The 26,834-nt window shown below is 37.3% G+C and overlaps 1 protein-coding gene and 1 pseudogene across 5 annotated transcripts in view; one reads left to right on the plus strand and one right to left on the minus strand.

Annotated features, from left to right (window-relative positions):
- Positions 1 to 26,834, plus strand: part of EXOC6B (exocyst complex component 6B) — a 712,186-nt gene that overhangs the window by 108,890 nt on the left and 576,462 nt on the right. The window lies entirely within an intron of this gene.
- LOC137206113 (dnaJ homolog subfamily A member 1 pseudogene) lies at positions 10,919 to 12,753 on the minus strand (annotated as a pseudogene).

A 26,834-nucleotide genomic window follows, 5' to 3' on the forward strand; every position in this document is an offset into this window, starting at 1 on the left:
ACAAAGTTTTATTTAGTCCAGATTTGTGGGGTTTTGACATTACAGTTAACTCAAAACTTAGTAGACCTCTGATCTGTCTCTTTCCAATAGGTTCTATTTAGATACCATACCCACTGTTCTTTTCTAAATATAATTTTCAGGAATGATTTTTTTTCTTCTTCCCTGTTTGGGGAGGTAGTAGAGTTGGGGGAGCATAACCCTTGCCTCATGTCTCTTTCTTACTTAGGCCCTACTTGGAGGCTATATGAAATAACGGGTAAGAAAACCATACCTGAATCTAATTTTTGCCTCAGGATTAAGTCACTTTGTTCAAGAAGGTCTTCTTTGGACTTAATTGCTCAAAATTTACCATCTTTTTCTTTTACTATTTGGGATCTATATGTGTTCAGCTTTCTAACCCTCTGAGGCCCAAGTTTCTGGCCTTGTGCTATTCCCTGTAATTTCAGTTTTCAAAGTAGGAAATTCTGTGCTCATCGTTTTTGTGTAAAACCTTGGTAAAAGCAGAAAGCAAATGCCAATATACACTATAACTCTCTCTCTACATTCACATATAGAGCTACAGACCCAATAGACATGCGGTGTGCCTTTTCATTTATTACAGGTTCCAGTTTTGCCAGTTGTTTTGCCACAATATCACAGGGCTTTTCAGGCCTTTGACTTGCTAAATATATATTCTTGTGGCCTACTGCCTGACCTCTAAACTGATGTCATTTATTTTAGGTTTTTTTGTTATGGCAACACCATTCTTCCAATGCCAGTGCCTGTTTCTTTAAATAACGATGCCTGTTGTAATAGCTAAGCTCTAAAATCTCACCGTAGAAATTTTATTTTTCGCTCATGTGACGTCCAAAATGGATGTTCCTGGTTGGGTATCTCTTCTTTAAGTGACTGTGAAGGGATCCAGGACTCTTCCAACTTGTGGCTCTATCAAGTACTTCAACATGTGGCTTTCAATGTTACAGCAGTAGAGAAAAAAGTAAATAATGCCTGGAGATTTTTTTTTTTAATTGACCAGGCTTGTAAGTGATACATATGACTGCTGCCAACATTACATCAGCAGAAGCTCATACACTGCAAGCGAGGATTAGAAATATAGTCTATCTGTGTGACCAGGAGAAAGAGGAAATACGTTTGGTGAATACCTAGCTAGTCTGCTACAACCTGCTATTACAGAGCTTAGAAAAATACACATTTCCGTGTCTCTTGTCTGTTTTTCTTCACAATTTCATCTCTTTGACATTTCTCCCCCATATGTTTGCTTTCTAATTTACTAATCCAGTTTTTAGCATTGTCTATGCCACTATTCAGAACTTTATCATCATCATCAGTTTTAGTTCAGCAACTGCAGTTTTGGCCTTAAAAATGTGTTCTTTTCCTTAAAAAAAATTCTAAGTGGCCTTTAGAATCATACAAGAAAACAGATTTGAAAATATCACTTAATATTGATAGTTGGTCTGGGAGCTTCTGGAAATTATGTAAATGATTGTGCTTTTTCTTGGTGGACATCTCCCGTTTTCTTCTTCCACTTACCCTATCCTGAGTTGCTGCATTGACCCATGGATGGGGCTTTGTCCTTAGTACAATGAAATGATGGAGGCAGTTGGTAGATTGGCTTATCTTTGGGATATACCAGTTAAACTACCAGAAGGACTCCACCCTAATTAGGGTTTAATGAGCAAATTTGGCTCCAGACTTTTACCTGAGATTATAATCTCAAACTGTTAGTTGTCCAATTTTATCAAGAGATATGATGCAAAAAATACTATTTGAGGATGATGCAAAAATACTGTTTGAGGATGACCTGAAGGATATGTAGTTTATACATTTCTCTGTATTCCAACTATTATATTGTCTCTGGATAAAGCTTTATCTGTAGGAAGCTTTTTGCTTTGATTACATGTGGGAAGCAGAATTCTAAGATGGTCCCCAGGATTCCTGCCCCCTGGTCTGTGCATCCTGTAAAATCCTCTCCCTTGAGCGTGTGAACCTAATATGTAAGGTGAGAACCTTTAAAAGAGGGTCTAGAGGTCAGATATAATGTTAGAGAGATTAAAAACTGCAGCAGATGCTTTACTATTGGTCTTGAAGAAACAGAATGCCATGCTTTGGAGGGGGCCACATGGCAGGGAACTGTAGGCAGCCTTGAGTTGCTGAGAGCTATCCCTAGCCGACAGTCAGCAAGAAAATGGGGACCTGAGTTCTACAACCACAAGGAACTGGATTCTGCCAACAATATGAGTGAACTTAGAAGACTGTGAGCTCCAGATGAAACCACAGACCTGACTGACATCATGATTTCAGCCTGTCAAGACCCTGAGCAGAAGGCCCAGCAAAAACATGTTGAACTCCTGACCCATGGAAACTTAGATAATAATTGTGTGTAGTTTCAAGTCACTAAGTTTATAGTAGTATGTTACACAGCAGTAGAAAACTAATACTCTCTGTTACTTTGGTCTTGAATAGAATTACTTTTTACTAAACTGTACATTTTTATTTTAATTTTGCCTTTGGGTCTAGGAAACAATGGTATAGTCAGTCTGGTTTAAAAGGTGTCAAGCTAGAAGTTTCTGAGTCTTTCACTTGTCTTCCAATATACAATACCTGGGAAGCTGCAGAAAAGTAAGAAAAATGTATAAGTATGAAAACTAGGATAGAAGTTCAATCATATAGCAGAATCTGAGGAGGAATTTAAAAATTGTCCATTCTACTGTGTATTACCATATCGAATTTTAAGTCAAGCGGTCTTATTTTACAAAAAAAACCGTTTCATGTTCCTGTATATATCTTTTTAACATGGTATTGTAATGAAAGCATTTAATGGACTCACCTATGAGTCTGCCATGGGAAGTAGAGCCATAGTTAAAGCAAGTAGAAAAACCCTCCCTTTTATCCTATTCCATTTTCTGTGTTGATATTCTTACAGTGTGCTTCCAAAATACTGTGTATGTCTTATTTTTGAATAATCAACTTAGCTTGAACTGTTTTATAAAAAATGTCTAAAGTAGTTCTTCGTTAATTGTCTGCTGTTTTTTAGTTCTCCTTTTGAAATTGATTTCTGTAATTCACTTGTTACGGAATTGATTTGTGCAGGAGGGAAGTTCTGTATTTGTTATTTTGGTTAGTTTGCCTTAGGCTTTGTGGGACTAAATAACATTTGTAAGGTAAACATTCTTGGCTAGGTTGATTTCTATGTGGGGCCCTTTAACAAAGGGAAGGATTTACTTACTTTTAAAATTCTAACTTGGCTTTGCCAAATTATATAGGTTATATGACTGATGCTTAGAAAAGGAACTGCTTGCTTATAAAAGAAATGGAAGGCTCCCCAGGCATTCTTCCTTTAGTAACTAGTTTTAAAGAAACTGCTCCTTGGGTGAGATTAACTGTCACCGTGGTTCTTTCAGCCCTTGACTTTCTTTGATTAAGTCTTGACTAGAGCAAAATGTGTTGTTTTATTTATTGTGTAGAACATCTTTGACTTAGATCAGGCATAGTACTACCAACTGAGTTCACATAGGCCATGCAATGACTGCCAAGTAAAAGCATTATTGCTGTTGAAATCTCTTTTGCGCTGGATGCTATGCAAAACTTCCACAGAATATGGCCTTTGGAGTCAAAGAAGTTGGTGCTCACTTGGTTTGGTGTTCCTGGATTTACTTTTTCTTTTCTTTTCTTCTTGATTTTGGTATTTTTGTGTTTGTACTAATTCTTTTTTTTTTTTTTTGGTGGTACACGGGCCTCTCACTGCTGTGGCCTCTCCCGCCGCGGAGCACAGGCTCCGGATGCGCAGGTCCAGCGGCCATGGCCCACAGGCCCAGCCGCCCCGCGGCATGTGGGACCCTCCCGGACCGGGGCACGAACCCGTGTCCCCTGCACCGGCAAGCGGACTCCCAACCACTGCGCCACCAGGGAAGCCCTGTACTAATTCTTGCTCCTTATTCTTTGATGATATGGATGGCCTGCGGGTAAGGTGGGGGAATGTGAGAGCTGTGTTATATGGGATTCTTGAAGTAGGCAACAATCAGAGTAGCTTATGATAGATAGTACAATTTTAGAATCTGAGCTTATGATAGATAGTACAATTTTAGAATCTGAGCTTATGATAGTACAATTTTAGAATCTGAGCTTATGACAGATAGTACAATTTTAGAATCTGAAGAGGATAGTAGGGATTTAGTTTACTGTTCAGTAATATGATAGTTAACAGAATAGACTTTGGAGTTTGGATTAAACTCCTAGATTTGTCATTTGCTAGCTGTATGACAGTGGGCAAGTTACTAAACATCACATTCAGTCTTCACAACTGTACAGTTGGAATTTTTAATCTTCTTTGAAAAGATGTGGAAATATTTAGGGAAATCAAGTACTTAGCTTAGTCCCAGGCTTATAATACATGTTAAATTAAAAGAAAGAAAAAAAAAGAACCATCCTAGATGAATGGTGAACGTAAATAGATTCTAAGAGTATGGAGAAGGAGAAGATTAAAATTAGAGTTAAACTTGATGATTGAACTACTTTTAGTTTTATTCCTAAAATTCAATTTTCGGTGACAATTTTCAGCCTTGAATTAGATCTCATTTTTAATCAGTTTTTTTCTCCTTACCATAAAAATTATTTCTATTGTATACACTTCTAAAATATTTTGAACCTGAGTTCAGTTAAAAAGATGACAATTAAATTTAAAAGATCAATGACCCTTGATTCATGTTGAGTGAAAGAAGAAAGAGAATTTATTCCTTAAATCTAATTTGATGGCAATATTACAGTTTGCTTTTGAGTTTTCTTCAGGATAAAAAGGAAACTATATGGTGTGTGTATATATAATAAACATATTATTTATTTGCTTTGGCTAAGCAAAGCATACCAGCTTATCAGGAGAAATTTCCTTGTTATTAAATTTTAAGAGAAAATTGTCATATGGGTTCTCAGTATAATTTGTGAACATGGATTTTTAGTGTGCTCATCCTAAAATAGACCATTACGTTAGAGGAACAGCAGCTATTGCAATACTTACACCATCTCCCACAAATATACTACATATATGCATATATATATATGTTTCAGTTATTTTAAGATTAAATTCTTTTGAGAATATTCCTTTTACTGAGCCTTGGCTTGTACTAGAAAGCAGTAATACTTAATTTAAAACAATATGGTATCATAAGAATAAACTGCTGAGTAGAACAGAATACAAGTTCAGAAATTGACCCAAATGTATAGTATAAGAATTTAATAAGTGATAAAGGTAGTGTTATACAAGAGGCATAGACACACACACATCAGTATTATGCCATATAGGTATAAAGTAACTTTTCCTCAGTAAACCTTATAGGCAGAAAGGTCAGAACAGTGCCTGAGAATACCATCTTCCTGTCATTTTGTGGAGGGACCTGATGGGTTCAACTTTGCTGTATAAACAGTGGGACATGCCTCAGGAGAAGGACCCTGCTCTTGTAATATTGATAGGGAAGCTGGGAGAAGGGCAAGAACATCTAGTCAATATGTACTAGGTGGATCCTTGCTGGTCAGAGAAATGACTTGGCTAGGGGAATTCTATCAATGCCTCTTAGATTAGCTAAAGAGACTTAGTATTCTTCAGATGAGCTGACTCAGTCTATTGAGTTAGTAACTAGTTTTACCAGTTCATTGCTAAGCTTTGAGAATGGGGAAGGTAGAGAGCCACTAGGGCCCTCCAAGGTAGCATCTTATGGCACTAGGGAATGCTGTTAGCATGACTGCTGCTTTACTTATCTGTCTTCCCAACCAGTTTATGGTCTCTGTAAGGACAGAGGTATGTTTTTTACCTTTATATCTTCAGCACCTTGCTAGCATAGTGCTTGGTCATAGTAGATAGTTAATAAATCAATTAATTACTCTTAATTGTGTATTTAATTAAATTTAATGTACCTACACCTTAACATTTTTCAGGAAAAGCCATCCTTTTTTTTAATATTCTAAGGTATATCCGCTTATTCCAATTATATTCTTAAGTATATGAAAACATTAAAATTGCACTTTGAATGGATTTTTGAAACTATCTGAAAATACTGTGGAGGTACTAAGAAGTGATCAAATTAACTTCTTGTTAAAGATAGTGGGTCGAACACATATATTTCTATCTTCCACCTCTCCAAACTCATAAAAACAACAGCTAAGGGAATTTTTTTAAAAAACACGAGCTCCCAAACATAAAGACTCTAGGAGAGCAGGTGATAGCAACATTTTTTGGAAATTGGAAAGTAAAAAGATGTGTGATAATTGTCCTAACATATCCAAGAAAACTCAGTCCTAAACCAGTAGTAGAAGAAAATGAGAACAACCCAATTTTTAGTGTTTTGCAGAACCCCTATGTTTAAGAAATTGCTGGCATCAGGGAAAGGGGGTAAAATTGATGGCCAAACAGGAAGATTGGTTGAATGTCTATTTCAGAACCAGTTAGACATCTGGATTCCTTACCCAGCTTTTTCCTATCAGTTAACTACCTGATCTCAACTCTAGCTGAAGATCAGAGAACAATAGACACAAACTGAAAACAGTGAAAGTTTATATACTAAATACTGAGATTTATCCTAAATCTCACAGCCCTCTTTTCTGATTTGGTTCCCAGAACCAGGCTTATACCCTTCAGGTGTGAGATTGGAAGATGATCTGAATACTCTGAATAATATGATTAGCCCAAGAGAAGTATCCTAAAGATATGTCCACTGAGTAGTCCCTAGTAAAAAGGGCAAGTCAGATCACTTTGAAGGCCACAGTAGACTAGACTGATGTACATTCAGTCAGCTTTTTAGTTTCCCAATTTAAAATTTGAGCAGATGGCTAAGGATCAGGAGATATTTGAGAAAAGATTCTAACATGAAAGTAGAGTCAGAACAAACACATACAAAGAAGCAACTTGGAGAAGATAGGGACTATGCAAGAAGAGGAAAACCTAAAAGGCAAAAAAACCCAAACTATCGTCAGTAGCATTAGAAAGATAATAGAAAATAAATTACATGTAAAAAGCAAGATCAGAATGCTGCATAAAAGGAGAAGTGCAGAGAACAAAAAGAATTTTAGAAATTAAAAATATGATAGCAGAAAACACTTAAAGGAGGGTTTGGAAAATAAAGTTAAAAATATATTCCAGAGAGAAGAGTAAAAAGAAAAAGAGATAGAACATGGGAAATAGAAAAGATATAAGAATATTAAGGGGCAGTCTAGGCGATCCAGCATTTGAATACTAAGCATTTTAGAAAAATAAAGCAAAAATGAAGGGAAGGAATTCATCACAGAAATAATATGGGAAAATTTCCTAAAATTCTAAGACATGAACATGCAGATTAAAGGACCCACCAAGTATCCAACAAAAGGCATGAAAAGAGGCTTATATAAAGGCATATTGTGAATTTTCAGAAGCCAGAGGTCAAAGTGAAAATCCTAAATGTCTTTAGAGGTTAAAAACAATATCTTATGTGGCTTGGCTATGTATTGCATTTATACAGTTATAATAATTAAATGCTAAAAGTTAAGATAGGTAATTAATCCATTGGTTTATCTCTGTTGTAGAGGGATATGTGAATGGGCACTGCACAGATATTTAGTGCTGGTGTGTTAAGAATGTGAAAGAGGGCTTCCCTGGTGGTACAGTGGTTGAGAGTCCGCCTGCCGATGCAGGGGATGCGGGTTCGTGCCCCTGTCCGGGAAGATCCCACATGCCGCGGAGCGGCTAGGCCTGTGAGCCATGGCCGCTGAGCCTGCGTGTCCGGAGCCTGTGCTCCGCAACGGGAGAGGCCACAACAGTGAGAGGCCCGCGTACCGCAAAAAAAAAAGGAATGTGAAAGAGACCTTAAACTCCCGTCTTCCATGGTGGAAAGTCAATAGATAATGCTTAGAACTAAAAAACCCCACAATAACCAAAAGGCAGAAACAATCCTAGTGTCCATTGATGGATGGATAAACAAAATGTGGTATATACATATAATGGAATATTTTTTAGCCTTAAAAAAGGAAATTTGGACACATGCTACAACATGAATGAACCTTGAAGACATTATGCTAAGTGAAATAAGCCAGGCATGAAAGGACAAATATTGTATAGTTCCACTTATCTGAGGTTCTGAAGTAGTCAAATTCATAAAGACAGAAGGTAGAATGATGGTTTCCAGGGGCTAGCAGTAAAAGGGATGAGGAGTTAATGTTTAATGGGTACAGAGTTTTGGTTGGGGAAGATGAAGAAGTTCTGAAGATGGGTGGTGGTGATGGTTGTCCAACAAGGTGAATGTACCTAATGGCACAGAACTGTACAGTTAAAAATGGTTAAAATGGAAAATTTTATGTCATAAATTTTACCACAATTAAAAAAACCTACAGAAATAAGCAGTAGCACACATAAGCATGGTATGTACAGATAAAGATGTAAGCATCAAAAGAGTGGTTGCTTCTGGGGAGCAGGATTTGGGGAGAAAGAGGAGAGGAGGAAACGGTTGTTTCTCATAATAAACTCTTTATGTATAACTTAACTATGCATAGTTTTGCATGTATAACTTAGGGAAGATATATTGAACACACACAAAAAGAAAAGAAACTTAAGTCAGATTAGGTGTATGTGTATAACATGGGATTTGTTGGTGGACTGGATATGAGGTAGTAAATGTTCCAACTCTCAGGGTACAGAGGAAGCGTTCCCTTATTTAAGGGACTATTTATACCTATCTATGGCATTATTGATTTTCTTTTCTGTTTTATGTGGGTAATTGAGGAGTCTCCAGTCTTCAGATTCATAGCTGTAACAAGGTGGGAAAGGAATTATTTGTTAGTTGTAACTTAAACTGAGGTCCATTCAAATCTCTGTTGTATTGTGTGCCTTATTAAAGAAGTGAACAGGTAAATTTGATTTAATAGGCAACAAAGCAAATTAAAAAAAAATATAAAAATCTGAAAGTGATGATAAAGGTTGCAAATTTGTGATAACCAGAATGTTCTCTTTCCCTTGCCTTGAATTCTTAAGTTAAATATTTACCATTGTTCAGAAGAGAATATGAGTTCTTCAATACCTTCCTTTGGTTGCAAAATGTCACACTACCTCACCCCTGCCACTGTTGCAGGTTCACACTCATTTCATACTTGGGCATGTGTTCTGGTGAGTGAGTAGTCCCTGTGCTGCTGCAGGAGAAGATGGGGAAAGAGGGAGTTAAAAGAGCAGTGAAGGAAAGTAGTGCTGATAGGCTAGCTTACATATAATTTGACTTGGCCTCAGAGTTTTGTGGGAGAGAGCCAGTGTTAACTTTCTGTTAAATTTACAATAAAGGAAAATGACCTACACTATGAAGTTTTTCTTCGGTAGTTCGTACAATAACTGAACTTCATTCCGTTACGATATTCCTGGGATTTCCTGCAGCCTCCAAGTATCATGAAAAATTGTACCACACTAATGTGGAAATGAAATTCAGGTCACTGAACTCACTTTTTTTTTTTTTTTTTTTTGCGGTATGCAGGCCTCTCACTGTTGTGGCCTCTCCCGTTGCGGAGCACAGGCTCTGGCCGCGCAGGCTCAGCGGCCATGGCTCACGGGCCCAGCCGCTCCGTGGCATGTGGAATCTTCCCAGACCGGGGCACAAACCTGCGTCCCCTGCATCGGCAGGCGGACTCTCAACCACCGCGCCACCAGGGAAGCCCCCTGAACTCACTTTTGACTTGAACTTGAGACCAGCACTTTCAATCTAACTTATCAGGTGGAAATGAATTGATCTTATTGACATAAATAAGATGCTACCTGTTTGTGTTTTTATTATATAATTTAGCCTGTGAAATATGCAATGATATGAAAGGTTATTTAAAATGATGCCTTAAATATAATATGTAAATATACAGCCTAAGTGCTGTTAAATATTACTGTACAGGGGGCCAAGAACAACCACTTTATTGTCTTTATTATCAGATTAAGTTTATTATTATTTTTTAAAAAGCCTTTATTTTCAAATTTTATTTATTTATTTATTTTTGGTTGCGTTGGGTCTTTGTTGCTGCGCGCGGGCTTTCTCTAGTTGGGGTGAGCGGGCTTCTCATTGCGGTGGCTTCTCTAGTTGCGGAGCAGGGCTCCAGGCATGTGGGCTTCAGTAGTTGTGGTGCGTGGGCTCAGCAGTTGTGGTTTGCGGGCTCTAGAGCGCAGGCTCAGTAGTTGCGGCGCATGGGCTTAGTTGTTCCGTGGCATGTGGGATCTTCCTAGACCAGGGCTTGAACCCGTGTCCCCTGTATTGGCAGGCAGATTCTTAACCACTGCACCACCAGGGAAGCCCCAAGCCTTTATTTATTTGCTTATTTATTTTTGGCCGCACAGCGCAGCTTGCCCGGGCCCTTGGCAGTAGAAGCACGGAGTCCTAACCACTGGACCACCAGGGAATTCCCATTATCAGATGAAGTTTAGATCTGTTCAGACACAGCCTCTCTCTGCCTTTCTAAATGATGAATGGAAGCAAGATGTATTTTCATCTCATTGGAATGAACTATTAAAGTTTATGTTTAATAGGTAGTGATCTCTCACTACAGGTCTGAACGAACTAGTATTCTTTCTTTTTTTTTGCTTTGTAATCAGTATATTAAGGAGACATTCATACATTTCAAGAATTGCTTAATTCTGATATCCAGATTTAAGCTTGTGAGAATATGACTTTAAACATACAATTAAAGCTATTCATAGTTTGCTATACTACTAACATTAAATTACAGTTTCTTTGGAGCATAAGTTAAATGGTTTAAAGTAAGCCTGTAATATACCTGCAAAACACCTTCCTAACTCATACATGCAAATTACTTCTTCATGTAAAGGTCTTATCACTCCAGCCTCTAAGTTACCCTGCTCCAGAAGTCACTACTCTTAAGGCTTGCTGTGGTCCAAAGAGAAGGAAAAAAAAAAAAGTAACCAGGACCAATAACTAGATATATTAAAAAAAGATGGCCCAGCAGAAGGGAATGCAGTTCAACAAATGCAAGCCCTCAAGAAGCAGCATGTTATATGATAAACCCCTTCTTTAGAAAGGTATCATTTCTATCACTGATACCACAGGCTAAATTAAATTATATAGCATGCCATCTTCAAGTAACAGTTGAGGCAATAGAATAAAGGCAGAGGCATCACAATGAATCCCACTTAATACCACTGTACAGACCAACACTTCTCTACAAATTCTCTGACTGCCAGTTAAATCCAGTTTTAACTTCATAGCTGAACAATTAAGGGTCATACACTGAAGTCAATACATATACCTGGCATTTCAGTCTAAGCTATTCCATGTACATAGCTGAAATCAGTTACAAAGTATGGCCTAACAAATGCTAGGGGAAATTTTTTAAAGTAGTTTTTACAAGTATTCAACTTATCTTGCACACTGAAGTCATCATACATACAGGGCAAAGTCAGCGCTTTTATATTTGAGTTTATTCTTCATTTAACTTTTAAAACACTACTATAGTTGAATATTAAAACAAACAATAGCAAGTAGTGAGCATCTTATGATTATAGTTCTTCACTCAATCACTACTGCAAATAAAATGCCAGCAGTGAGTGTTATTCACTGGCCCCATTAGGAGGTCTGACACTGAACACCACCCTGAGGATGATGTTCATCATCCTCATATGCTTCTCCATTGTAGTGGCACTGTCTTTCCTGATTTGGATCAAAGTCCACTAGTTCTGCCTGGTCCATTTCATCAGTCTCTTCCACTTCCTTCCTCTCAGGTTGGAGTTTTTCCAGCAAAGAGAGTTTATCAGGGGAGAGAAAGCCATTCTCAGGAAAGTTTACCTTAAATTCATCGATGATGCGACCCTTTTAATGTGGTCTACGATAAATTGGCATGCCTTCATTTAGCACACACTTGATATCTCCACACTCGACAGTCTGACCTGGATGAGAAGTGATGACTGTGGTGCGGTTGTCAAGAGTAGATATTGGCTTTTGGAAGCCACACAATGCCTCAACCAGCTGTATGTCCATACACATGAGAAGGTCTTCTCCTCGTCGAGTAAAAACAGCATGGTCCTCCTGATCTAAAATGATGATAATATCTCCTGGCTCCAGTCCTGGTTCTTGGTGTCTCCTTCACCGTGGAATGTTATCTTCTGGTCATCTTTCATGCCTTTGTTAATGTGAACTTCTAGAATTTTCTTCTCTCAAACTACCTTCCCTCCATTGCAGCTTTTACATCTATCTTTAGGACTGATCTGCTCCCCATGGCCCTGGCACTCCATGCAGACAGACTGAATTTGCTGGACCATTCCAGGTCCTATTTGATGAATTCTTATTTGCATTCCAGTACCTCGGCAATTGAGACAGCACTTTACTGCTCCTTTCTTAGCATCTCGGCCTTCACATTTGTCACAAATCACATTCTTTTGCAGATCTAGTTTTCTTTTTGCACCATAAATCTTCTAAGGTTACTGTGAGTTGATGCACAACATTTTTACCTCTCCTTTCTCTTTGCATCCTGCCTCTTCCTCCAAAAAACATATCAAAGATGTCCATGGGGGAGCCCAAACCACCACCTGCTCCACCTTCTTTAATTGCCTGTTCTCCTCCTTTGTCATATAATTCCCTTTGCATCAGAGAGCACTTCGAAAGCTTAAGAAATCTGTTTAAACTTCTCTCCTGCATTTGGATTCTTATCAGGGTGGTACTTCAAGGCCAGTTTCCTGTAAGCCTTTTTCAGTTCTTCTTGGGTGGCATTGGGTTTGACCCCCAAAACATCATAAGTGGTTTCTTTCACCGTTTTCTACAGTCGGTGAGATGAGTGGGTCAGTGGGCCGGTGCCGGCGTGGGGGAGCGGGAAGGAGCGCGTTGTGGTGCGCAGCTCGGGCAGCCGCCACTCCTCCGCCTTTTCGAGGAGCGTACTATCTTACTCTGCTTGTGTATGGATGATGTTTTCTCAAGTCAGATATAACAACTGCATGATTGAAATATGGAATAGATATTTTAAAACAAAGACTTGCTTCTCTTTTACTTGCATCTCTTTATATGGTTGGGGTCCCCCTCTCCATTTCCTTTCCTTTTTCTTCTCTTATTTTTTCTCTATTTCTCTCTTTTTTTTTTTTCTCTCTCTCTTTCTCTTTCTCTGTTTGCCTCTCTCTTAGTTCTAGAAATCCTGCTTGTAAGACCTGAGAATTCAGCTTCATCTTGAGCAGCCTTACATGCTGACCACCCCAACTGAGAATCTTTATTTTAAAAAGTCAACCATGATATAAGATCTGAAACCATAATAAAGTTTGAGAATCGTGGTATTTGCTCTCTATTATGTGTATGTTTAGCTGTGTGGATAATGGTTCTTTGGTCTAAAGAACAGTTCCAAATTTGACATTTTTAAAGGGTTTAAATTCAAGGATAAGAACTCATCAGTTCTGGTTCTTCCCAGATCTCAGATTTTCTTGATGTTCTGATATGCTTTCACTATTAATTCTAATTAGATTCTAATATCTAATCTTATATTAACACAGTGAATGTACAAAGCAAACAAGGACACTAAAGACATGTTTTAAAATGGTTGTTAAGTCTTGCATATTTTTACTTAAATGTGATTAATCCTTGGGCCCTGCCTACAGATAGTAATTTATTCTACTGTTTGAACTGCATCTTAAATTTGGCGAATGCTTTCTCACATTTCGTGCTTCTTTACCCCAAGTTTAGATCTGTTTAATATCATTTTATAAAATAGATCTCATAGAGATCTGGTCATTTGGTCATTTCAACTGTCTTTTATTTTTTAATGCTTTCATTGGGCTAGCAGGGATCATTAATACCCAAGAAAATTGGTCTCATGTAATTGACTATAAAAATTACTGTAACGTTTTATAAGTAGGAGAATTATGAGTTATAAAATGTTATAATCAAAGAGGCATTAGCACCAATCAAAGCTACTTTTACTTTAAAAAGGTTGAGTTTGATTATATTGGTTATAAGAACACTTCGAGATAGTGGTCTTAGAATGTAGACCCTTAAATGGGAGAAAGGAGACTGGATCCATTGCTGACTCTCTCAAGGACCATAGGCATTTACTTATTATCAACTTGGCTTGCACTAATTGCAGACTAGGAGAGGTGGTGCCTTACCTTATCTTTGTCATGCAGTTATAGTGATAATAGAGAATACAGAGCAGCAGTCAACTCTCTTTGTAATAATTTTTAGAGAAAATTAGCTCATATCCATTCCTAGTCAAGTCTTTCTTGTAGAAAATTTCTTTTGTAGTGTCTTCAATATTAAAGAGCATAGGTTTGGAGTCAAGAAAGCTGGGTTGAAACTTCTCACTTATAATGGGCAAAACACTTAATCTAAGCCTTATTTTCCTCTTTTATTAATGTGTCTAATAAGATCATGTATGTAAAGTACTTAGACACACAGTAGGCACTTAATAAATATGGCATTTTTGGATTTTTTTGTTTTGAGATCTATGTGATTTTATCAGGCAATTAGTCTTCAGTTGGGGTAGCTTGGGTATTGATAGCTTAATACCAGCTGTCTTTCTGCCTCTCCATCTTCTTATTAAATGATTGCAACTACATTTTTTTCATAAGTAGTTTTAAACAAACTGATTTGGGAAAGCATGAGCCACTACTTTTAGAGGGAAAAAAATTTTTTTTAACCTGAAGGTTTTCCTTATTTTTTTCAGGCTTCAGTGTTAAGAAATGCAGGGTTTTTGTTTGTTTTGTTTTTTGTACTATATTGCAATAATTGCTTTAATGTCAGTGAGAAACCAAACCTTACATCTGCTTAAATGGGCAATTCAGACCTTAGAAATTAGTGAGACTTAAATGGATATCTTTATTTTGTTGATGGAAATTGTATTTTGGGTTCTTAGTCTTTCTACAGTCTCTTGAAGTAACTTCACTATGCATGTGGTGATCGTGTTTCTCAGTTACTAGATTGAGCTATACTCTGAGCTCAGTGTATTTTCTCATCTCCTGTGCTGATACTTCTTGGTATGAACAAGTCAGTTTACTGGTATGCTGTACTTCCCTTTTGACAATTCTAGATGCCTGCCACGTGTGCAGAGTGTAGTGGAGCCAAGTTTGAGGTTTGGATTTAGAGCCCTCCCCGAATCCCCGTGGTGTGCCCTTTGACCTGGGGGATAGTTCTTACTGGCCCTGGAGAAATCCAGTTGAGAATTCCTAGGATTGTTGTGCTCTCAGTGAGTGCTTTATTCTTGTCCTCTGCCAGATGTTTTCTTTACTGAGCAAAAAAACTCCATCAAAATAATGGTAAGGGAACTGGTATGTGAGGAAATAAAAAGAAAGGAAGAAAAAGAAATATTCAAATATATTCAGGAGGGCCAGAGATGTGGACCTAAGGATGTTCTAGAACAAGAGGAATCTATTTTCTCACATCCTACTAGATCTTCCTGCTAAAAAGTTTTAGCAAGTAACCCTAGAGTAGCTTCAAAATTAAAAATATTTACATACAATATATCTTTTTTTTGGTGTCCATAACTTTTTAAACATGCATAGATTCACGTAAACACCACCACAAACAGAACAATTCCATCACCTCCCCAAATTCCTTTGTGCTACCCCTTTGTAGTCAAACCATCTCTCTATTCCTAACCCTTTGGCCATTGGTCATGAAGTTTATCAAAAGTATAGGTTGGGAAGCATATTGAACAGGTGATGAGGACTACCAGAAACTTCAGTTAATTAATTATTGCTAATTATTATCTCACTGATTGAGAATGTGACACTTCTCTTATTCCCTCTTGTTTAGGATCTCAACAGAGAAATGAACCCCAAACTAAAAACGCAGAAAAATTAAATTTTTGCAATTGAATAGTGACAGATGACCACCTAAGTTGCTGCTTTTTTAGTCTATGTGATTCTAAGCTTTAGAGGCTTTATGACCTCCGAACCTGACTGTACTGGGATGAATTCTTTCTGTCTTCATTAGGAGGTGAATGGATAAATGCCTGCACCAAGATGGCTAGGGAATAAAACTCTGGACTGGGAAGTATGGGAAGTGGTTAGATCATTAGAGGTGAATTTTTCACTCATAGACTCTTTTGTTCTTTGTTCTTTGTGAGAGGCTATTGAACAAAGCAATGGCAAGAGTTTATACTGTGAGCCGGAAGTTTTCAACTGACTACAATTTATTTGTTTTGAAAGCTTGCAAAAAAGTTGTTTTGTTGACAAGTTCAGGCTACTTTACCTTCGTGACATAATTTTCTAATTGCACATCTACAGCAGATTTAGAACAGCTTTCAATTATTACTTTGTGTGTGCATGCAGAGGAGAAAATGCTCTGCAGATTGGGGCAGTTGTCTGGGGGGAAAGAAAAGGCCTTGTCATGCTGTAGTGCCTACTTGCATGTGTGTGTTTGCTTAAACTCAGAAGTCAGCCAACCATTGAGGCCTCTAGTGTGGTTAGCTATTAAAACAGAACAGTGATAATGGATCTTTATATAAATGTTTAAGTATTTGGAAATTTTTAAAATTGAGAAAATTCTGTTTTACAAATCAGGGTGGGCTGTCAGGGGAGATGATTACCCTATACCAGTTGAGATGTTAATGAGATTGGGAAGGAAGTAGGGAATTTAAGAGCCCTTATTTTTAAAGTCTTGCAATGCCAGTGCTTAAGATGTGTTCTGTGGCACACCACCATAAATCACAGAGGACTCACTTGTAGAATACTAGGTAATAAAAGGGATCTGGGACACTTGTTTGGAGGAGGGGAACCTATAGCTAGGATAGAGTTCAGGAAGTGGAACTAAGATGATAATCATTTACTGGCATTTTCTCGAGGGCATATGTCTGAATTGGCTTCATCTTATTGTTCGCATAGAACCTAGCACACTGCTTTGTACAAACTAGGCATTCAGCAAATTTTTGTTATATTATACATACATACACTTTTTTTTCCTTTGGCAGGGCACTTATGCATTTAAGGACAGAGAATTTCCATGGATATTTTAAGAGTTTTAATATTTTCCTGGTCTTCTTAGGCTCTTAATTTGCTGATGAAACCTGTAACTGTTATGTTCAATTTTGATATCTCGAGTTGCAAATTATCTTTGAAGAACCAGCTGAAACTTTTTCACTTAGGTATAATTTTATCTTGATTCTCCTCCAGTGAAACTTTCTCACTTCTGTATACCAGTGCTATTTTTTCTTGGTAAAATAGTCATAACATAAAATTTACCTTCTTAAATCATTTTAAAACGTACGGTTTTGTGGCATTAATCAGTACATTCACACTGTTGTACAGTCATCACCACCATCCATCTTCAGGACTTTTTCATCTTCTAAAACTGAAACCCTGTAACCAGTGAATTAAAAGCTTATGATTTGTGCTCCAGTACTGACTGAACAAATAAAATCTTTTATGTATGTGTTGAGGAACTTGCGATCTCTTTCCAGGGAAGAAAAAAAGGCGAAAAGCAAAACCGGAATTCACACAATAGCTTTTTAATTTAATAAGAAATAGATTGTAGTTCTTGAATTTTATAGATAGGTTTTTCTCTTCTTTAGTTTCCTTGAGAAATTTGTTCAGAAGCAACAACTGGAGTAGCCCTTATTCTCTGAAAGTATTTCTAGTCTGTGTGTGTGTGTGTGTGTGTGTGTGTGTGTGTGTATTTTTGTAGTCTTTGTAACTAACAAGACAAATAGAAAGCTATATTTTTACCTTAGGTTTTGTTTTTAGTGTAATTACTTGCTGGCTTGAACCGTGGTGGTCTTAATCTTCTTTTGAGGGTTGTGCCCTTGAGTATGGTGATTTTATTCTGGTGTCAAAGAATTTAAGGATAAGGAGTATCTTTTTTTTCGGTACTATAATCTTATTTTTTGACTTAGGCTGAAGTCTGTTATTAATTTGTACCTTTCCCTTACTTCCCATATAAGAAAACAAGCAAATGTCAAAAAATAGTACGGCCTACTTTCCAACAGAATGACTTCAGCTCTCCTCAGTTTGTTAAACATATGAATCTCTTAGCTGCCCTGATGAAGAGGCTGTGGTCTATCTGGGCATGTGTTATGTTTGTCTTTCTTGGTAAGTCTTTAAAGCAGAGTTGGTCTTTTGACAGTGGAGAGGAGAGATATCTATAGCAGTAGTTCTTAAACATTTTAGGGACGTAAACCTTTTGAGAATCCAATGAAAGTCATGAACCCTCTCCTCAGAAAAATTATTGTGTGGACACAAATTTTTCATAAAATGTCAGAGGATTTGAGTACTCTGTGAAATATATCCTTGTGGGAGCCATCTGGACTGTTAAGATCCAGTATGAGTATTAGATTCAGTAGTGTATTCTGAGATGCTCCTTTTCTAGTTTCATCATGGTTTGTGAAGAATACATAGTGGAAAAGCTTGAATAAAATTATAACAGTCTCACAGTTCAATTTTACATCATTAGTGAAAATGGATGCTATTTTTACTAACACACTGACAGGTAGATTCAAGATGTTGGTAAATTTTTCTGACTTGCCCAGTTTAGATAGTAGATAGGTGTCTGAGAATACGTTGACCTATATTGTATACTGTGAAAGTTGGATAAGGTTGTATTTCCAAACTTTGGTTTGCCTGTGATTTCTCCTGTGCTTTTGTTACTTCTTTTTTCTTCTTACTTCTGTTGTATAGGTACTACAGAAGAAATAGAGAAGGGCAAAATAACAATGAAAATAAATTTTAACTTGAAATAGCTAGTGATAGCATAATATGAGTAAACTTAAAATGGCATATTCAGTATGACTTACACTTAAAATTGGTCATATTCAGTAGACATAAAAAGGCATTTTATAATACTTCGGTGAAGATTCACCTTTTTCTTCATAGAGAAAATACTCCTTTTTTCTGTACCTTAACCGATGTCCTAGAGAAACAGGACTTTTAAGCAGAAATTTGCTTGGCTTTCAGTACTCTTACTGCTTAATTATATGTTTCCACCATTCTTTATTGCTTCAATTCCAGTTTCAGAGGAAGAGGCTATTCCTCCTGTTTAAGACTGTTTCTTCCACTTGTGCTCAGTCTTATTTCTTTGTTCTGTCAAATGTTCCATCTTTCTCTTCCTTCCTTTTTTCTTCAACCTTTCCCTTTCACTGACTCCTTCCACTTTACAGTTGACATGCTCAGGTCTCCCTTTCATTGGCTTTACCACTGTAATCCCTCTCCCTGTCACCAAACCATCCAATGCTTTTCTTCCATATTTCCTGTCTTATTGAAAGATATCACTGTTCATCCAAGATAGAAATCTGCGATGCTAAGGAATTTGATAGTTGGGTGGTAATCTAAGTGTAGTAAGTAGCATAGTAAGTAAAATATTGTGGGATGGGGGGAGGATTCATAATATTGTAAAGTAAAAATGCATTGTATTAGTAAAAGAATATTAGAACCATGGAGATTCTTACTTCCTGGGGTAGTTTGGAGCTTGTAATGTCTGGAAATAGAGGTGGACTAAATAGCTTGATGAGGCTCTTTTTTCAACTTTTACTACATGTACTAGAGCATGACAGCTCACTGAAACTTTTCCAAAAAATTTGACACCCTTATCTTCAAACGAAATTGAACATTTATACCCAGTAGCTGTATATTTGTATTTAAAAATTATATATGTATATTAATTTCAGTAGTAATACACATATGGTTCTAAACTTTTTTGATTATGGACTGCCTTCAGTAAAACATTTTTGTGCATATATACCTTATATATGTATATGTTATTTATTATAAGTGGTATACATATGTACTACTCTTATTAGCTACTGTCTCTGGGCAGGATGTATATTTAGGGAGAGAGTCATTGTTAATAATGCATTTAAATTCCCCTTTCAAATAGTCATTTTTATATTTCAAATTTGGGGTGTTATTTTCGGTCAGATCTGCTTTGATCATCCTTATATTTGCCACATGATATATTTGACAGGGGGCTCTTACCAGGTGTATCAGCTATCAATTGCTCTTAACAAACTACCTCAAAACTTAATGGCTTAAAGATAATATTGATATATTTTTTCTTTTTAAAAAATATTTATTGAGTGGCATAGCTGAGGCTTAAAAAAGAGGTTTGTTCATGTTAATTCTCGGCTTTTTTTTTTTTTTTTTTTGGCTGTGCCATGTGGCTTGTAGGATCTTAGTTCCCCAACCAGGGATTGAACTCGCGCCCTTGGCAGTGAAGGCGTGGAATCCTAACCACTGGACCACCGGGGAATTCCCTGATGTATTTTTTCTTATGATTCCATGCATTTGTCTGCTGTCCTCACCTTGAAGTCACTCATGTGGTTAGCTGACAGTTGGTGCCAGCTGTTGTCTTGGTTCTGTACCTGAACTCTCACCCCATAGTAGGCTAAACTGAGCTTCCTCATAGCATGGTGGTCTTCCTCATAGCATTCCTCATAGCATGGGCTCAGACAGAGAAAGAGAGCTGAAGCTGCTGGGCCTCTTAGGACCCAGAGTCCAGAATTTGGCAATGTCCATCACCTTCTGCTAGCCAAAAGCAAGTAACAAAGCCAGTCCAGATTGAAGAGCATGGAGAAATGGTCTTTACCTCTTCATAGAAGCAGCGGAGTCACATTGCTAAGGGGCATGCACACAGGGAGGCTTGATTCTTGGGGACCAATATTATAATGGTCTTACCACACCAGGATGAAGACAGGTGTTAACCCTATTTTTTAGTATTATTTCAAACCACAGTGTATATCTAGGGAAACATTAAAACCATTTGCCCATTTTCTACAAGTTTAACTAAAACTAGATAGTATAATCTAATTTTATTTAACTGAGCACATGTAGTCTGCAACACATCACAATAAACTGAAAGAAAATCAACAAATGAGGGTATTACTATCAACCACTCTGCACTGTTTTTCCTCAGTATATATATTGTGAATTCCATATCTGGTACTTGACTCTTTGTCAGAGAGTGAGGGTGTCAGTGTCATTTCTTAAATCAAATATTAGTAACTTAGTTTCTTTGTTTTTTTAAGATGAAAACAAATATAAGTACTAATGTATTGTTCTTGCATAACCTTCCAGGTAGACACCGCCCCACTCTGGAGACGATCAGTCTAACTGATGTGGAACAGTTATGTGCCACAAATCTGTGCCTGTTAGTGTCCACTCTGATAGAAATCAGTGATTCAGCATGGCAGTCTTGCCACGGTACTAGACTAAGTTAGAGTCCTTCTCAGTGGACTAAGCCAGCAGTGATCTAGGCCATCTTTCACAAATGGATCATAGATGGCACATGGGATAAAATGTGGCTGTTATTCTGGTTATAAGAGATTAATTGTACTTGTGGAAGAGGTAGAATATTCATATATTTTGTAGTTGGCATTTGGGGAAGATCTTATCAACAGTATGTGTGTGTTTTGGGGGTTTGTATGAGGAACTTGGGGAGATAATGGCCTTCCATCTCTGTTTTAGTAATTGTCTTTTTTGTTTAATCATCAGTGGTAACTTTCCTTTGGTTTCCATATTCAAAGAAACTTTAATAATATTTTAATATATTGAATATTTTAAACTTACGTTTAGATAGGAGATGAAAACAAGTGTTTATGTCTAATATATGAGGTTTGTTTTAATCCTTTGTTTCTACAAAACTCAGTTCACAGTTGAAGTTTCTTGATGTATGAGAGTTTGCTGATGTGAGTTCTTTAGCTTTTGATATATGATTGTCCTATTGTACTGCTGGAGTTTTGTGCTTTTACTAAAGAGTTTACTACTTGAAAAGCGTTGTTAAAATTCTGGTGTACTCACAGCTACTTCTCTTATAGTGTGCTTTTCTGTGTCTTGGTGACTGTGGAGAGTGCTTCTTCCATGCAGCCAGCAGGATTAACAAATAGCCAAGCTGAACCTAAAGCATTCAACCTTCTTTCCTGCTTTGACCCCATAACCTCTCTTCTGGTTGGCAGTGTGCTGGTGTTGACAGTTCTCCTGGTTCAGCCAAAGGTGAAAGATAATTGCTTGTGGAGTAGCGGCTGGGATGGTATGTGTTTTTGCAGCAAGCACCCCCACCCCCGTCCCCAGGCAAAGCTTTGGATCTGGTGCACATTTCAAAGCATGTGTTAAACTTTATGTGATACTGATTAAAATAGAGGGCTCCAGGGTGAATTGGCAGAGCCCCACAACTGCATCTGCCAAATGACATACAGAGAAATGTCTTGCTACAAATGGAAGGGCTGAATTCTATCTCAGCAATATGTAAGCCCGCAGAAGGAAAGGTGACTCTGGGCACGAATACATACACAGCCTGTGGAGCATCCAGGATTCTTTAGTAACTTCTTTGTTCCTATGGCATTTTAACAGGAACGAAAGCCTTTTTATTTTCCTTCTCCTTTAAACAACAAGAGCAAAATCCACATGGAAATAATAGTTCATATTACCATGTCCTTCACTTCGCCATTCCCATTGAACATTTATTAAAAACCTAACTTGGACTAAAGACAGAGGTGGAAGAACTATCTACCTTCTGAAGCTAGATTTATGGGTCTTTGGGATGAGATTTATGAATGTCATTGTTGAAGGAAGCAAACTTTTACAAAGCAGGTAAGTTTGTGTCCAGAGGTTTTTAGGTTCAAGATCTCCTCAGGATTTCTTTCTAAAAAGAAGTATGTATTTTTATCTTATGTGTAGATCAGCACTTCCCCAGAGGGAACATAAACAACATTAGTATCTCAGGTCACATTTCCTTAGACATCTTGCCCTACTTTTATGAGTTAGGATAGAGAGACCATCAGTTCTTTCAAGAGATTTAGACATTTTGTTAGGAAAAGGTAAGGAATTTAGGGGAGTAAGAAGGGTAAGTGGCACACATGCAGGAATAAAAAACGAAGAAGGAGAAAGAATTGAAGAAATCAGTAGAAAGAGGAGGGTGAATAAAGAGATCAGTCAGGCTTCTAATTCATGGGTGAATCAGAGGGAACAAATATTAGGGATTACAAAAGGTGGAGTGGGTATGAAATATCAACAAAAAGTAGCCACAATTATATCGATTTATGGATTTAAATAACCCCGCTAGACATTGATGTATTTCATCACATTCATTCCCTGCTCTAGAGAATGAAGAATTGTTTGATCCTTTGCAGTATCCTTTTGTTTCTCAGAATGGCCCAAAAGATGGCTTTGGGGACTTAGTATAGAACTTTGTTATCACCCAGGTTATATTTGAGGTGGGGAAGCATAAGTTGAACAACTTCACAGGCAAAGAAAAGCACTGTGTAGAGCAGATCCTGGGTTGGGAAAACAAATACATTTTATTGTTCAGAACTTGCTTTTATAAACTCTATATAAAAAACAAACACAAAAAAAGCAAACACTATACATATGGATATATTTCAGTTTTCCAGGTGAGACCATCAGATCTGTTTTGCTTTTAAGTGTTTTCTATCATGTATCCTATTTCTTTGTTAAATTTTGTCCTCCCCTCCTCCTCATGCTTCTCTTCCTTTGTACTCTTTTGAAACAAGGGTGGAGAATATGCAGGGAACAGAAAGAAAATGCTGGCTGTTTGCCTACTATTTTGGAGCTTTTGTTGAATTTCATACAGTTTCTTTGTTTTCCTTTGGTATTAAAGCTCACTGTTTCAGTCATGAAGATACTTATTTCTAAAGGATATTTTCCACAGAACTTTTGAGTGGTTTGGGGTTGGGAGATTGATAATCTGTTTTTCTCTTTGCTAGAGTTTTGGTAGGGTCAAATAGGATTTGCCCTGAGGATATTAGTATTGACTTCATGTAAAAGAAGTGTGAAACCTAAGATTCCACTTAACTTCCTCTCCTGGGCTTTTGTAGCATATTTTGCACAGGGAGAAAAATGCAACTGGAATGTAGTTAGCCACCAATCTTAGTGAATGCCATTTCTTTCCAAGGATCATCTTAGAGTTTCACTGGGTCAGTTACTAAATGGAAGGTTCATTTTATGTAAAGTAATCTTAATTGATAAAGAATTCTACGAAAACAGAAGAGGAAGATTCTACACACTTCTTTGTGTAGTCAGAGTTGTAAAACAGAAGGAAGAATAATAGAAAAGGAATATGGAACTTGTTAGTAATCACATAGTATTCTCCTTATATAACACATTCATTTCACTATTTTATGTGTCAAAGATTATCCTTATTTAGAAATATCTCAGAATTTGAATAGTTTTAAAGAAGTCAAGATTAATATCGAGTGCTTACCCAGTTCCCACAGTTGTATAACGTCAAGATTAATAGCTTTACACTTCATTTATTATTTCAGTCAATAAATACCTATTGAGTGTGTATTAAAAACAAGTCAGTTTAGTTTGTCAAATAGTGATATTTGCTATGCTGAGAAATCAAGCGGGGAAGGGGGAAGGTTTAGCTGTTTATTTTGAGATTGGATAAGGTGTTCTGTCCTTTAGTGTTCTATAGCTACTTAAAAATTAAATTTTGTATTTTCAAGATTCATTGCCTCTTCACATCAGCCAAAACTCATTATCTTGTTAGAGTTTAGGCTATCTTTGGGGGGCAGCACTTAATGCTTCTGCTTCTTCAGTAGCCCAGATTCTGACTATAAGCAGCTATTTTTAAGTAAATTGGTATAAAATTTTGTATTTGTCCGTGTTTTTCATAGTACCTTTGGCTAGTGTAAAGCCAAATACAACAGCAGGTCACCAAATAATAATATCCAATTTTTAAAAAAGAAGTACTTGAAACTTTAAAGAAGTTCTTATGCATTATAAATTTATATATTAGGTGAAAAGTGGATTTGGATGTATTTCCTCTTTTTGTTGTAGTTTTTAGATGATTGGTAGACACGTTTATGTTGTACTATTTTATTTCAGGGCTGAAAAGTTTCAAACCAGTCCGTCTTTTGGTTGATACTTGCAGTTTTTACTTTTCTACTCTGTAATAGGGTTTTTGAGATGGATTTGTTGAACCCCTTGAAGTGCCTTCAATATTTTGTCCTTGTGTGTGTATGTGCATTATCTTGGTTCCTAACTTTCATATCCTCTCAAAGCCGTCTATGTATCAGTCCAGGTTTAGTCAGAGGAGTAGAACCACTAGGAGAGTACTTACCCAGTTCCCACAATTGCATAAATCAGTCCCTAAGCAGAGCTGTTATCTTTGTGTCTGATGCTGGAGTTTGAAATCCAAAGGGAAGGTAGTCAGGAAGGGAAAGAAGATATAAAATAGGGGAGAGCAAAGACAAGCTGGAACTCACAGGTACGAGCTGGAACCCAGGAGAATGGACTGAAACCCATTAATTCTGGCTGCTTTTGATTTTGATGATCTGCATATACTGCAGGAGAAATGGTGCCCTTCATCTTGGAGCTAAACACACCTGGCCTAGGAGGAGCCAAAGGCAGTTCGGGGGGAAAGTGGAGTAACTGGCAGGTTTGGCTGCTGTCCTGTGCCAACAAGCTTAACTAGCAGATAAGTGTAACATGTGGGAGCTACAGAATGGCTGCTGCTCCCTTTCCACTCCCTACATCTTGCACAGGAATATCTTTTGTGCCTCACCTTAACTAGAAACACATAGGGAGGGCAACTGGGGGACATGTAGTTTGGCCTAGCCAAGTCGACTCATTACAACTATGTGTCTGTTTCCAGGACAATTAAAAACCATTACTCTGTAGCAAGGGTTGGAACTACAGCATATGGGTGAACCACCTGTTTTTTTAAGTAGAGCTTAATTGGAACACAGCCTTGCTAATTTGTTTACATGTTGCCTACTTTTGTGTTGCCAAGGCAAAGTTGAATAGTTGCAGTAGCCACTGTATGGCCTGCAAAGCCTAAACTATTTACTATCTGGCTATTTAGGAGCAAGTTTACTGACCCTCCTTCTGTGGGAACTAAGGGATTCTTTGGATCCCAGAGGACTCATATCTAGAAATGCTTCTCAGAAGCTCTAGAACATTTGTATTTATCCCTAGGAAGCCTTGCTAGTTTATATTTTCTTTTTGCAAGCATTCCTGTTAAAATTTTGTTTATCTTTACCCTTGCATTTTAAAGTTGTCTGAAATGTTAATCAGAAATAGAATAAAAGTTATTTATAACATATTATCAATTGACATTCTTTTTAGAGCTCTGTACATTTAACTGCATATTCATCATAGTTTTTCTATAAGTTTTATAGCTAAACTGTATTGTGTGTTAATTTTTTTTTTTCTTTTTAGTGTGATCCCTCAGTTTATAGTTAAATTTCTTAAGGTAGGTGTATTAGTTTCCTAGGGCTGTTGTAACAAAGTAACACAAATAAGGTGGCTTTAAAAAAACCAGAAATTCATTCTCTCACAGTTCTGGAGGCCAGACATCTGAAATCAAGGTGTGGGCAGGGTTGGTTAATTCCTTCTTGGGGCCTTAGAGAGTCTGTTTCATGCCTCTCCTAGTTTTTGGTAGTTGCCAGAAATCCTCGGCATTCCTTGGCTTGTGGCAGTATAACTCCAGTTTCTGCATCCTTCATCACATGGCATTCTCCCTGTGTGTCTGTGTCCCTTTTCCTTTTCTTATAAGGACACCAGTCATATTAGATTAAGGCCCACCCTGATGGTCTCATCTTAACTTGATTATGTCTGCAAAGAGACACTCTCCAAATAAGATCATATTTACAGGTTGGCAGTTAGGACTTCAACATGTATTTTGGGGGGGACACAATTTAACCCACGAAAGTAGAATTTAAGTTGATTGAGTGCCTGGCATGCCCTTGTTAGCAGCTTTCTCTGTATTGTCATGCCACAAGGAATGAGCTCTAAACACACCAGAAATTTTTAGCATAAGAAACTTTGTACTTTATGAAAAATGGATAAAAACTAAGTAGGTATAACAGGCTCTATATTAAGAAACTCAGGCTAATACAGTATACACAAAGATGTCAAATTGATTAAAAAGACTGATTCATGATTTGTTACTAGTGTTCATCAACAAGCTGTGCCTAAC

The sequence above is a fragment of the Pseudorca crassidens genome, chromosome 14 (genome assembly GCF_039906515.1).
Source record: "Pseudorca crassidens isolate mPseCra1 chromosome 14, mPseCra1.hap1, whole genome shotgun sequence".
Lineage (NCBI taxonomy): Eukaryota > Metazoa > Chordata > Mammalia > Artiodactyla > Delphinidae > Pseudorca > Pseudorca crassidens.